The sequence below is a fragment of the Papio anubis genome, chromosome 6, assembly GCF_008728515.1.
Source record: "Papio anubis isolate 15944 chromosome 6, Panubis1.0, whole genome shotgun sequence".
Classification (NCBI taxonomy): Eukaryota; Metazoa; Chordata; class Mammalia; order Primates; family Cercopithecidae; genus Papio; species Papio anubis.
This window is the reverse complement of record NC_044981.1, coordinates 161,747,637-161,760,811: the sequence shown is the minus strand read 5'-3', so window position 1 is coordinate 161,760,811 and position 13,175 is coordinate 161,747,637. Positions and strand designations below refer to the sequence as shown.

The following is a 13,175-nucleotide window of genomic DNA, read 5'->3' as shown; positions in this document are numbered from 1 at the left end:
TCTAATTGGTTCTTGGGTCCACTTACAAATGTACACGTAAATTCTAAGGAAGAGAAATTATTTTTTGAGAGTAAGCTGTAAAACCTCACAGTCTCCATGGCCTGAGCCCAGATCGCCCAGTGAGCCGAGATCGCGCCACGGCACTCCAGCCTGGGCGACAGAGTGAGACTCCGTCTCAAAAAAAAAAACCCAAAACCTCACCGTCTCCATTTATTATTGTTGTAGAGACCTGACCCCAAATTAACATCAAAGTTTGCTCAGCTGTGGCTCTCAGTTCAGCCTTTTCATTGTTATGTTTAAATAAATATGTTTTATATTCAAATGTGTATAAATCTCTTGCGTCTGATTCATTCAAAGTGTGTATTATTCAAAGGTGTGTTCATGGGTGCAACCTCAAGAACCATTTGATTTGGTCCATGGACATGCCATGTAACCCGGATTTTCTTCTTGCAAAGTTTAACAGAACTTTAGTTCCAAGATCTTTTCCAGATTGTGCTGCTAGTGTGTGTTGTAGATTAGTGCTTGCATCTTTCTTACCAGGAATAGCGAGAGGCAGGCCGCCCTGAATAGCTTTCCCATGTTCTGATGATGCAGGACTGTGCGCGGCTAGGAAGAACCATCCGGTGGAAAAGCACTACCCACAGAGGGGAGGAATGACAACCCTTGCTGTTAGAGAAACACTCGCAGATCTGCTCTCAAAGGCCCACCACCGAAAAATCACACTGCCTGATGCCTTCCTGTTGCTAAGCAGCAGCTCCTCCCTGATCTCAGAGTCTATCCCTTATTTGCAAGGGACGTAAACACACATTAGTCAGGCTTCTAAGCCCATTTACATTGATGCGAAGTCCACATCTCCCTTGCCCCAGTGATTGTACTCTTATCCTTTCCCTCCTTCTCCCCAAGGTCTTTTCCCTTAAGTTATTAAGTTACAGGCATGCCCAAGTTTTCATCTTACAAACATAGAGGAAGGAAAACCACAAGCTTCCCTGGCTTTATCCTTCTAGAATACTGGCTGCCTGCCCAGTGTGCATTACTCACTTCTGCCTGCCTAAAGGAATCTGTGTTGTTAACTTATTTTATATTTATTTATTTTAGCAAATACCCACCTGTCCTGTATCATAGCCTCATAACATAGCGGACCTGACCTTCCCCCAGCTTTAAGAGTAGAACCCACATTAGCCCTATTCAGTGGTTCTCTATTTTATCTCCACGTTAGACTGACATGGGGTGAAATTTCTAAAAAATATGGCTGCCTGGGCCTCAACTCAGACCAATTAAATCAAGAGTTTGCTGGAGCCTGGATACTAGCAATTTTTTTTTTTTTTTTTTTTGAGATGAAATCTTACTCTGTTGCCCAGTCTGGAGCGCAGTGGTGTGATCTCAGCTCACTGTAACCTCTGTCTCCCGGGTTCAAGCAATTCTTCTGCCTCGGCCTCCCAAGCAGCTGGGACCACAGGTGCCCCCACCATGTCTGGCTTATTTTTTTGTCTTTTTAATGGAGATGGGGTTTCACCACATTAGCCAGGCTGGTCTCGAACTCCTTACCTCAGGTGATCTGCCCACCTCAGCCTCCCAAAGTGCTGGAATTACAGGTGTGAGCCACTGTGCCCAGCCAATACTAGTAATTTTTACAAGTTTCCCTAGTTATTCTTCTTTTTTCTTTTTGAGATGGAGTTCCTTTATACAGGTTCACTGCCACTTCCGCCTCCTGGGTTCAAGTGATTTTCCTGCCTCAGTCTCCAAAGTAGCTGAGATTACAGGCACCTGCCACCACGCCCAGCTAATTTTTGTATTTTTAGTAGAGATGGGGTTTCACCATGTTGGCCAGGCTGGTCTCGAACTCCTGACCTCAGGTGATCTGCCCACCTCGGTCTCCCTAAGTGCTGGGATTACAGGTGTGAGCCACGATGCCCGGCCAAGTTTCCCTAGTTATTCTAATGTACTAAGCTGGCTGTGTTGACCTTGTCCTTCTCATCATTTGGTCAGGATCGCAGGTTTAATCTGGGCATGGGTATTCCCCCAGCACCTCTTATTGGTCTAGGAATGAGAATAGAAACTAAATTGGCCAAATCAGACAAAGAGAAGGCTTTCATTGCACAGCTGGGAGTGGGGTGTTCCAGAATGACAGGGAGTCCTCCAGGTGACAGGGAGGCAGGCTGCCCTAGTGGCTGTTCACCACTATCAGGCAACTGATATGAGGAAGGATGTCTAGAAGCTGATGTAGACCTGCCCAGCTGGGCACAACGAGGGACTAGCCTATAGACTGAGACAAGACCCTCGTCATGCTCTCCCCAAGCCACCTATCTCTGGTCTTCTACTATGCGAGATGTTTTCTCATCCCTTAAACTCTTTTGAGTTGGGCCATCCACTGCCTGGAGCCTAAAGTATCCTGAAGCACCTTCTTCCGCTCACTGCTTCCTCCTCACCAGCACACTTCTCCTAAGGAGTGTTTGGTGTCATTGCCATTCCCCTTCCTCACTTCCAACCATGGGTGCTGTCATCGGCCTCGTCTACAGCACTGGACTGACCCACTCTTGGTAAAAGTATTCATCATTTCCTTTTAGTTCCCCTGTGCATCCTGTCTCAATCTTTTTGTCACAGCACCCAGCATCCTGGCCGTACAGACAACCACAGGTTCTGTCATTGACCTGACAGGGGAAGGTTTTTCAGCCTACAAACACCCTTCCCTTCTCCCTTGTTTCTTGCTACACTAAATAAGCTTTGTCTTTAAGAGTCAGCTCAGATGTCCACATCCTCTGGGAAACTCCTTTATCCTCCCAGAGCGGCCACAGATGGCATATATATTTGTGATTTATGTCATATATATGTGTGTGCCTATGTAAGCATGCATGTGTTTATATATGTGTGTGTGTGTGTGTGTGTATATATATATATAATTTCTGTGTCACTGACTCCTGGATGGACAGGAGGGGAACCACTTGAGGAAGAGGCCACAGCAGTCATGTCTGTACCTTTAGCATCATCACAAAGCTTGATGCATTGGTGACTGTTATGGTTTGAACTGTGTCCCTTCAAAAGATGAAGTCTTAACTCCCAGTACCTTAGAAGATGACTTCTTTTTTGAAATAGGGTCTTTGCAGGTGATAGGTTAAGATGAACTCATTAGGGTGACGCTAATCCAATATGACTGGTGTCCTCATAAAAAAGGACACAGATGCCATGTGATGGTGGGAGTGACACTGCCATGCTAGAGCTACCCGAAGCTAGGAGCCTGATCCCTTCCCAGCACCCTCAGCAGGAGCGCGGCCCCTCCTGCACCTTAATTTTGGACTCCTGGCCTCCAGAACTGTAAGGGCATAAATTTCTAAGTCACTCGGTCTGTGTCACATTGTTGTGGTGAGGAATCCACCTGTGGATGGATGCTGGATGACTGAGTGGAGGAAAGAAAGGGAAACTTTGTCTTAACCACAAGAATGCCACTCTAACCCCAGCTCCAGTTACAGCCACAGGGTGGGGCAAGCACATTTAGGGCAGGGCTGTTGTATTAGTTAGGGTTCTCTAGAGAAGGAGGGCTAATAAGAAATGATTCCATATATGTCTGTAGAGGTGTCTGTATCTATTTTTTCTATTTAGAAAGAGATTTATTACAAGGAATTGGATCACACAATAATGGACACTGAGAACTCCCATGATCTGTCACATGTAAACTGGAGACCCGGGAAAGCCAGAGTGTAGTTCAAAGGCCTGGGAGCCAGAGAGCCCATGGTGTAAATTCTGAGGCCTGTGATCCAGGAGCACTGAGCGCGGGAGAAAACAGATGTCTCAGCTCAAGTTCCCAGGCGGAGAGGAGTTGCCCTTTCAGTGCTATTTTGTCCTGTTCAGGCCAGAGGTGCATTGCTGAAGGCCCACCCACACTTGGAAGCCATCTGCTTTCCTCAGTCCACCAACTCAATGTCAATCTCCCCTGGAGAAACACCCTTCCAGACACACCTGGAAAGATTAAGCCAGGGATCTATCTGGGCATACTGCCGCCCACTTAAGTGGACACACAAAATTAACCATTAGCGGCATGCTCTGAGATTCCCATCTAGCCCATCCTTCCTGAGAAATAAATGTTGGATGTGACTTTTTACACATGACTTCAGATACTTCATTTTTACTTAACTGTTACTGGATTCAGAGTTACTTAAAACTATCTCTGAATCCAGCCATTCAGGATATGGGAATTCATTCTGAGAGATGTGTCATTAGACGATTTCCTGGGTGTGTGAACATCGTGGCACGTAGTTATACACACCTACATGGTAGAGCCTACCATACAACTAGGCTGGATGGTGTAGCCTGTTTCTCCTAAGCTACAAACCTGTGCAGTATGTGACTGTACTGAATACTGTAGGCCATTGTAATGCCATGATAAGTATTTGTGTTTCTAAACATATCTCAACATAGAAAAGGTAGAGTAGAAATAGAGCATTATAACCTTATGGGACCATTGTCGAATATGTCGTCTGTCATTGACCAAGGTGTCATTATGCAGTGCATGACTGTATACATTTTATTTGGATTTCTTATTAGCTTCTCTTTTAACAAATCCTGGACTTTTCTGAAATGCTTGCACCCTTATAAGCAATTGCATATTTAAAATATATTTCAAGGTAATTATTTGTTTCACTGTCTTTTCCATTTCAAATCCTCTTGGTTCACTGAAGGTAATTCAGGTTTTCCCTCTGCTCCTGACAGTGCTTTGCTACACATTTTCCTGTGCTTTCAACACATGCTGAACCTAGAATTTTTGGCAGAAATGATAAAATTGTGGTAAAAGTTTCTTTCAGTAGCAAAATAAAACTGATCTCTTATTGATTTCTTCCAATATAAAGGATTTCGCACACATATAAAATTGGTTTACACACTTGTAGAATGGATGAACATTTATCATCTAATTGCTTCAGAAATGTAAATATTAGCTATTCATTCTTAGAACGCCACTATTCACATTTCTAATAAGCTGGTTTGACCATTGCATTTCCTTTATTGATGTGCGAGACTATAAATGACTTTTTATCTTGTCCTTGTTTCACTCATGTAGTTTCAAGTGTCTTTGGCATGTGAATCACCATGACCTTTGGAGCTAAGGTGACTCTCACTGGTACAATATCCAGAGTACAAGGAAGAACCCCAGGTGTTTGATGGAAACTTCCCATCAGTGAAGCAAAAGTGGATACATGTGACCACCTGGCCCCAGCTCGGTGGCTGGCAGGACTGTGGGTCTCAGTAGGAAACTGAGCCGGGTGGGACTTTGCCTCTGTTCTGGTGCCTCAAGGCTTCAAGTTTCCCTCTTTCAACACTGGAAATGATGGTAACAACAACTCAAGATAATGAATTGAAGATCAAGTCTGATGAGACAGTTCTTTTGAAGACACCAGTAACTGCAGCGATCACCTGGGGCACCTCGAGAGACTGTGTGAGACATCCCTGAATGAGCACATCATGCAGAGCGGAAGTGGAGGCGATTATCCACCAACACCTGTCTTCCACTGGCTGGGGAGTTAAGGAAGTGCTCCTGGGGGTGCACCATCACTCCCATCCCCCTGCATGAGCCGGCAAGCCTCTGTGACCGGGAGAGCTCTCAGGCAGAGAGGCACAGGACAGGGGGAGAGTGTGGAAACTGCCCACCAAGATGCAGAGGGCATCCCGGGTCAGGGGAGGGACCTGGGTAGGTGCTGGCCATATCTGCACCCACAGTGAAGAGGGAGAGCCCATCAGAAGCAGGAAAGGAAGGGATGGACATGCCAAGTGGCCTCTGAGTGGTGGAAGTTGGTTCTTGACCCCACCAGGCGGAGTTCACATGGCCCGACCCTGCCTTGGGTGTCTGAGTTCTGGCCAGCAGAGCCTTCCTTTGCTTGCTTAGGCGAGTTCAGTTGAATTTCCATTCCTCACACCCAAGAGTCTGATCAGAAAGAACATTGTTAATATTTCATGCACTCAAGCATTTATTCATAAAACTTGACTGAGTGCTGACTACGTGCAGGCCAGTGCTGGAGAAACAAAGATTGATAAAACACAGGAATTGTCCGGAGTTGCGTACACTGTGTAGAGCTGTTTAAACTCAAGACTGTTATTATTCCTACAAAAAAGGATGAGATTTTAAAATACGAAGAAGTTATTTGACATATGTTTGAAATTCAGATTTATATATTACCTTCCTTGAAAAGGAGCACACCTAGAGTAGAGTGTATTTATTACTCAACAAAGAGCACAGTGACGCTGACTCCTGCCTGGCTCAGCTTGGCCTCTGGCCGCAGGCTCTGTGCTGCCTTCTGTCGCCCTATATGGAGGGTTCTCAGAAGCATGTTCCTGCCTGTTATCAAGCTTGACTTTCTGCATCTGTGTGGATCGGTCCTGAAATTAACCAAGAGGAATATTCTGATTTTGGCATTTTTATCCTTTCTTCCACCACACCCTCAGACATTCTTAAATTTCACCAAGAAAGGTAATATTTCTTTTGGACATATGTTCACCTCTCTCTAGGAACATTGTTCTAAATATCTAACCTACAACACGTATGCTGCAGTTTAAATAAATTTTAATTTTTTATAAATTTTTAGTTTTTTTCTTTGAGATGGATCTCACCCTGTCCCCCAGACTGGGGTGCAGTGGCACAGTCATGGCTCACTGCAGCCTCGACCTCCCAGGCTCAAGTTTTCCTCCTACCTCAGCCTCCTGAGTAGGTGGGACTACAGTCTACACCACCATGCCCAACTGATTTTTTTTTTATTTTTGTAGAGACAGAGTCTGTCTATGTTGCCCAGGATGAGTTTCTGTTTTTATCTTTCTGGATGGGGATCCCTGAGAAGTAGCAATTCTGAAAGGATTCCCACCCCGGAGCCCCTCCCATCTTTACACATTTCACTGAAATCAAAGCCCAGAATTGGAAACAAAATGATATCTGCTTGACTAAGGATGCAGTAATACAAATCCCACACTGCTTTCTGGGTGGATTGCTTCAGTGAGAGGTGCATTGTTGGTTGGGATTTAGAGAATTCTGTTCCAGACTCAGGCTGGGTGCCACAGCTGCTCTCCAGCCTGCCCAGTCACAGTCGGGTGTTTGCCTTATTGACTTATTGTATGTTCCCAGGTCTCTCTACTATGAGAAAATGTTAATACTTTGCAAACTATATGAAATATGTTAATTAAACTTTTAGTGAATGTATTTTCCCATATGTATAGGTAATGTTGTGGAGCATAGACCTACAGGTCTTTTACCTGTGCAGAATTCAAGAATGAGCATCCATGTCAGCAAAATGTCTTATGGCTATGGTCAGAAGTAGCCTGGTTGCTAGCTCTCTGCTCACCACTTCTGCTCATCTTCTGTGATAGGAATTCATCAAGATAGCTGTGATAGATACTAATGTTACCTCCCCCTGCTAAACATAGCTCCATTTGCTTTATCTTCAGAGAAGCTTCAGAACTTCACTGCCATTAATGGCACTACTGCAGGCTGAGCCATCAGTGTATTTTGCCTGGAGTATAGGCCACTTCCTTCAGTCCCCTGCTTCTTTCCTTTGTTCCCCCAAGTTCAACACCCTGTGTGTCTTCCTAGAACTTGAGGCCACCCCATGACATCCACTGCCTCACAGACCGTCTATATTAGTCCGTGTTCATGCTGCTATAAATAACTGCCTGAGACTGGATAATTTATAAAGGAAAGAGACTTAATCGACTCACAGTTCTGCAGGGCTGGGGAGACCTCAGGAAACTTACAATCGTGGCAGAAGGGCAAGCAAATGTGTCCTTCACATGGCGGCAGGAGAAAGAAGTGTGTAGAGCAAAGCGCGAAAAAGTCCCTATGAAACCATCAGATCTTGTGAGAACTCACTCACTATCATGAGAACAGCATGGGGAACTGGCCCCATGATGTAATCACTTCCCATGAGGACCCTCCCCCAACACGTGGGGATTACAATTCCAATTCCAATTCAAGATGAGAGTTTGATGGGAATACAGACCCAGATGATATCACCATCCAAATTTCTTACAGTGCCTCCAGGCTCCCCGGGGCTCCTGCCCTGAAGGCTCTGTGGTCCTTCCTCCTGCCACTGTCCCCTCATTGATTTCACTCCAAGGAAAGTGGCCTCTCTAAGGTGCCCAGACATCCTGCCTCAGAACACTGCCCTGCCCCCTCCCTAGAATCTGCAGGCCCTCTATTGAGAACTGAGCTGAGTGTTGGCTCAGAGGTGCCTTCCATGACTACCTTATTCAAAATCACAACCCCACCTCTACTATCCAACATGCCTGCTTAATTCTTCTCCAAAGCGTATCTATTATATAATATTCTATTTATTTTACTTATTTATTTAGTTTATTGCCTGTTTCCCCTTGTTTGAATGTCAGCTCCAAGAATTCCAGGATTTAACCCTGTTTTGTCCACTCTGTCCACCATGCCTGAAACAGTGATGGGCACCATGAACTTGGGAACACTTATTCTGATGCTCTAAGTGCCTCATGTAAGTTAATCTGCTTAATCCTCATACCTCCCACAAGAGTAGGTACCATTGTCATTCTCATCTCACGGAAAGAACACTAGAGAAAGCACTATGAGGCCAACAACATGGCTGAATTCATAGTGTTCATGAGCGTGAGATGGGTCTGGCTCCAGAGTCTGTGTTCTTCAACATTGCATGATGACGAGAGCCAGGAGACACACTGTTGGCACAACCATTATGGAGAACAGCGTGGAGGTTTCTCAAAAAACCGTAAATAGAACTACCATATGATCCAGCAATTCACTCCTGGGTATATCCCAAGGAAATGAAATCAGTGTCTTCAAGAGTTATCTGTATTTCCATGCTCATTGTGGCACTAATCACAATAGTCAAGATATGGAATCAACCCAAGTATCTATCAAGAGATGAATGAATAAAGAAAATGTGGTATATATAAATGATGGAATACCATTCAGCCTTGGAAAATAATGAAATCCAGTCATTTATGAAAACACAGATGAACATAGACATTATGTTGGATAAAATAAGTCCAACACAGAAACACAAATGTCACATGATACCACTTACATATGGAATCTAAAAAAGTCAAACTCATAGATGCAAAAAGTGAAATATGGTTGCCAGAGGATAGGGTGGGAGATGGGGGAGGTGTTAATAAAAGGGTACAAAGTTTTAGGTAGACAGGAGGACTATGTCTACCTAAAGGTCTATTTCTGGAGGTCTATTTTTCAGCATGGTGTCCATTGTTGACAATGTATTGTATACTTAAAAATTGCCAAGAAGGCAGATCTTAAATGTTCTTATCACAAAAAAAGATAAATATATGAGGCGATGGATATATTAAAGCTTAATTTAATCAATTTACAATGTATACACATATATCAAGACATCACATTGTACACTGTAATTGCAGTTATGCATTGCTTAGCAATAGTGTTACATTCTAAGGAATACATTGTCAGGCAATTTTGTCATTGTGCAATCATCATAGATTGTACTGACACAAACCTAAATGTCATAGACTACTACATACCTAGGCTCTATGGTATAGTCTATTGCTCTTAGGCTACAAACCCGTACAGCATGTTACTGTACTGAATACTGTAGGCAGTTGTAACACAAAGTATTTGTGTATATAGACATATCCAAACACAGAACAGGTAATATGTTGCACTAAAATCTTAGTACAGTACTAGAGGCTAGAAAGTTTTCACTTGTATTATAATCTTATGGTCTGTCTTTGACTGAAGCATCCTTATGCGATGCATGACTGTGAATACAATTTTAATTTGTCTATTGTACACTTTAATAAAGCTGGGGTAACAGAACTAGTAGGTGCACTTCATTCTTCCTATGATAAGAGCCACTAGCTTCGGCACTGAGGCCTTGGCTTCAGCTCAGTTCATTGGTGCAGGTTTCTTTACCACATTGGTGGACATGAGCCAGTGGGTTTGCTCCAGATAGACAAATGTTCACAGATATTTAAAATAAGACAATTATGTATTTTTTTTTTTACACATTTCTTAACTTCTTTTGATATGATTTAGGTCTGTGTCCCTGCCCAAACTGCCTATCAAATTGTAATCCCCGATGTTGGAGGTGGTGGCTGGTGTGAGGTGATTGGCTAATGGTGGCAGATTTCCCCTTTGGTGCTGTTCTTGTGATAGTGGGTAAGTTATGATGAGATCTGTTTTTTTTTAAAAGTGTGTAGCACCTTTCTGTCTTCCTCCTGCTCTGGCAATGTAAGACGTACCTGATTCCCCTTTGTCTTCTGCCACGATTGCATAATAAGTTTTCTTAGGCCTTTCTAGCATGTGTCATGTAGAGCCTGCAGAACCATCAGCCAATTAGACTTCTTTTTTACAGACCCATCAACCAATTAAACCTCTTTTTTTAGAATAAATTACCCATTCTCGGGTATTTCTTTATAGCAGTGCAAGAATGGACTATTATGGAAAATTGGTACCAGGAGAGGGGTATTGCTGTAAAGATACCTGAAAATGTGGAAGCATCTATGGAACAGGGTAATGGGCAGAGTTAGGAAGAGTGTGGAGGGCTCAGAAGAAGATAGGAAGATAAGAAGGTGAGGGAAAGTTTGGAACTCTCTAGAGACTTGTTAAATTGTTGGGACCAAAATGCTAATAGTAATTTGGACAATGAAGTTCAAGATAAGGTGGTCTCAGATGGGGATGAGGATCTTATTGGGAACTGGAACAAAAGTAACTTTTGTTATGCAATAGCAGAGAGGTTGGAGGCATTGTGTCCCTGCCCAAGGAATCTGTGAAACTTTGAACTTGAGGGTGATGATTTAGGGTATCTGGTTGAAGAAATGTCTAAGCAGCAAAGTGGTCAAGATTGGGCCTGGCTGCTTCTAGCAGCCTATGCTCATATTTGTGAGCAAAGAAATAACATAAAACAAACTTACATTTAAAAAGTAGAGTGTAAAAGTTTGGAAAATTTGTAGCCTGGCCACTTGGTAGAAAAGGAAAACCCATTTTCAGGGGAGGACGTCAAGTAGGCTGCAGAAATCTGCATAATGGAAAGGAAGGCAGCTACTAATAGTCAAGACAATGGGAAAAACGCCTGAAGGCATTTCAGAGACCTTCATGGAAGCCCCTCCCATGAAAATTCTGGAAGCCTAGTGGGGAAGAGTGGTTTCACGGGCACGACCCAGGGCCCCACTCCCCTGTGCAGCCTTGGGTTGCTTCTTGGGTTACTCCCTTCATCTCAGTCACTCCAGCTCCAGCCATAGCTCAAAGAAGCCCAGGTACTAGGGTTGCTCAGAGGATGCAAGCTGTAAGCCTTGGCAGCTTCCACATGGTGTGAAGCCTGCGGGTACACAGAGTGTGAAACTTGAGGCTTGGAATTCTCTGCCTAGATTTTAGAAGATATATGGAAAAGCCTAGATGTCCAGGCAGAAGCCTGCTGCAGAGGCAGAGCCCTCATAAAGAGCCTCTACTAGAGCAGTGCAGAGGGGAAATGTGAGGTTGGAGCCCCCACACAGAATCCCCATGGGGTCACTGCCTAGTGGAGCTGTGAGAGGAGGGCTACCTTATTCCATACCACAGAATAGTAGATACACTGACAGCTTGCACCCTGTGCCTGAAAAAGCCACAGGCACTCAATGCCAGCCCTTGAGAGCAGCTGTGGGGGCTGTGCCTTGCAAAGTCACAGGGGTGGGGCTGCCCAAGGCATTGGGAGTCCACCCCTTGCATCAGTGTGGTCTGGACTTGAGACATGAAATCATGGGAGATTGTTTTTGAGCTTTAAGATTGTCTGTCCTGCTGGGCTTCAGACTTGCATGGGGCCTGTAGCCCCTTTCTTTTGACTAATTTATCCATTTTGGAGAAGGGGTATTTACCCAATACTTATATACCTATATCCCTATTGTGTCTTGGAAGTAACTAACTTGTTTTTGACTTTACAGGCTCATAGATGGAAGAGATTGCCTTGTCTCAGATGAGACATTGGGCTTTGGACTTTTCAGTTAATGCTGGAATAAGTTAAGGCCTTTGGGGACTGTTGGGAAGGCATGATTGTATTTTGCAATGTTAGGAAAACATGAGATTTGCGAGGGGTCAGGGGTGGAACAAAATGGTTTAGGTTTGTGTTGTCACCCAAATTTCGTGTTAAATTGTAATCCCTAATGTTGGAGGTGGTGCCTGGTGGGAGGTGATTGGATTGTGTAGGGAGATTTCCCCTTTTATGCTGTTCTCATGATAGTGAGTGAGTTACCATGAGATCTGGTTGTCTGAAAGTGTGTAGCACCTCCCCAGCTCTGTCTTCCTTGTGCTCCAGCCATGTAAGACTTCTCTGCTTCCCCTTTGCCTTCTGCCATGATTGAAAGTTTGCTGAGGCCATCTTGCTTCCTGTGTAGCCTGCAGAACAATGAGACAATTAAATATCTTTTCTTTATAAATTACCCAGTCTCAGTTATTTCTTTATAGCGGTGTGAGAATGGACTAATATACCCTCCTTCTCAACAGAGTAAGAGGTCTTGTCGTATGACTTCTTAACCTCATTTCCTCCTCCTAAATCTTTATTGTGAAAACCTTGATGGCTGTTGTGCCGTCTGCTTTATGTTCCACCTCTACACTCAATCCTCAGGTTCCCCTTTTCTAATTATCTTCAGGAGGAGACAATGGAATTCCATACATACTGGAGTTGAAATTCTTGTCACTGTTGTGAAGATATTCATAAATACATTTTTGCATACTAGAATTTTGCATAACAACAAATATGTGGTTGTAGATTTCAGTTGACTATAAAAATTGAAGTGTAAAATAACAATAAATTCTGAATACAGTTAATAATAATTAGAAAAGATCAAAGAGATACAGTAGTCACATTTTAATAGATTTCTAAATTTGCATTATTTAATTTAATCTGTTGATTGTTTTTCTCCAACAAATTGCATACTTCTCTGCTCTATTCTCCCATTTTCATTCTGCTACGTAACCTTTCTCTTCTCACCCACTTTCTCTTGCTTTACTTTCTTTCCCCAGAGTATTTATCATCTTCCAACACACTATATAATTTACCTACTTATTTTCTACTTTCTGCTAGAATGTAAGCTTCTTGAGAACATGCTATTTGTTTGTTTGTTTGTTTTACTTATTGATGTATTTCAAATGCCTTGATGTGTGCCTGGCATGTGATGATGTGATATTTAATAAATATTTGATAAATGAATGAATTAGTTGTCAAAGT

The 13,175-nt window shown here is 43.4% G+C and overlaps 1 long non-coding RNA gene across 1 annotated transcript in view; it reads left to right on the top strand.

Annotated features, from left to right (window-relative positions):
- Positions 1-1,823: 1,823 nt before the first annotated feature.
- Positions 1,824-13,175, top strand: part of LOC110743195 — a 28,164-nt gene continuing 16,812 nt past the window's right edge. The window contains exon 1 of the long non-coding RNA XR_002521844.2: positions 1,824-6,451. This is a non-coding gene — a long non-coding RNA (uncharacterized LOC110743195). The remainder of the gene's footprint in view (positions 6,452-13,175) is intronic.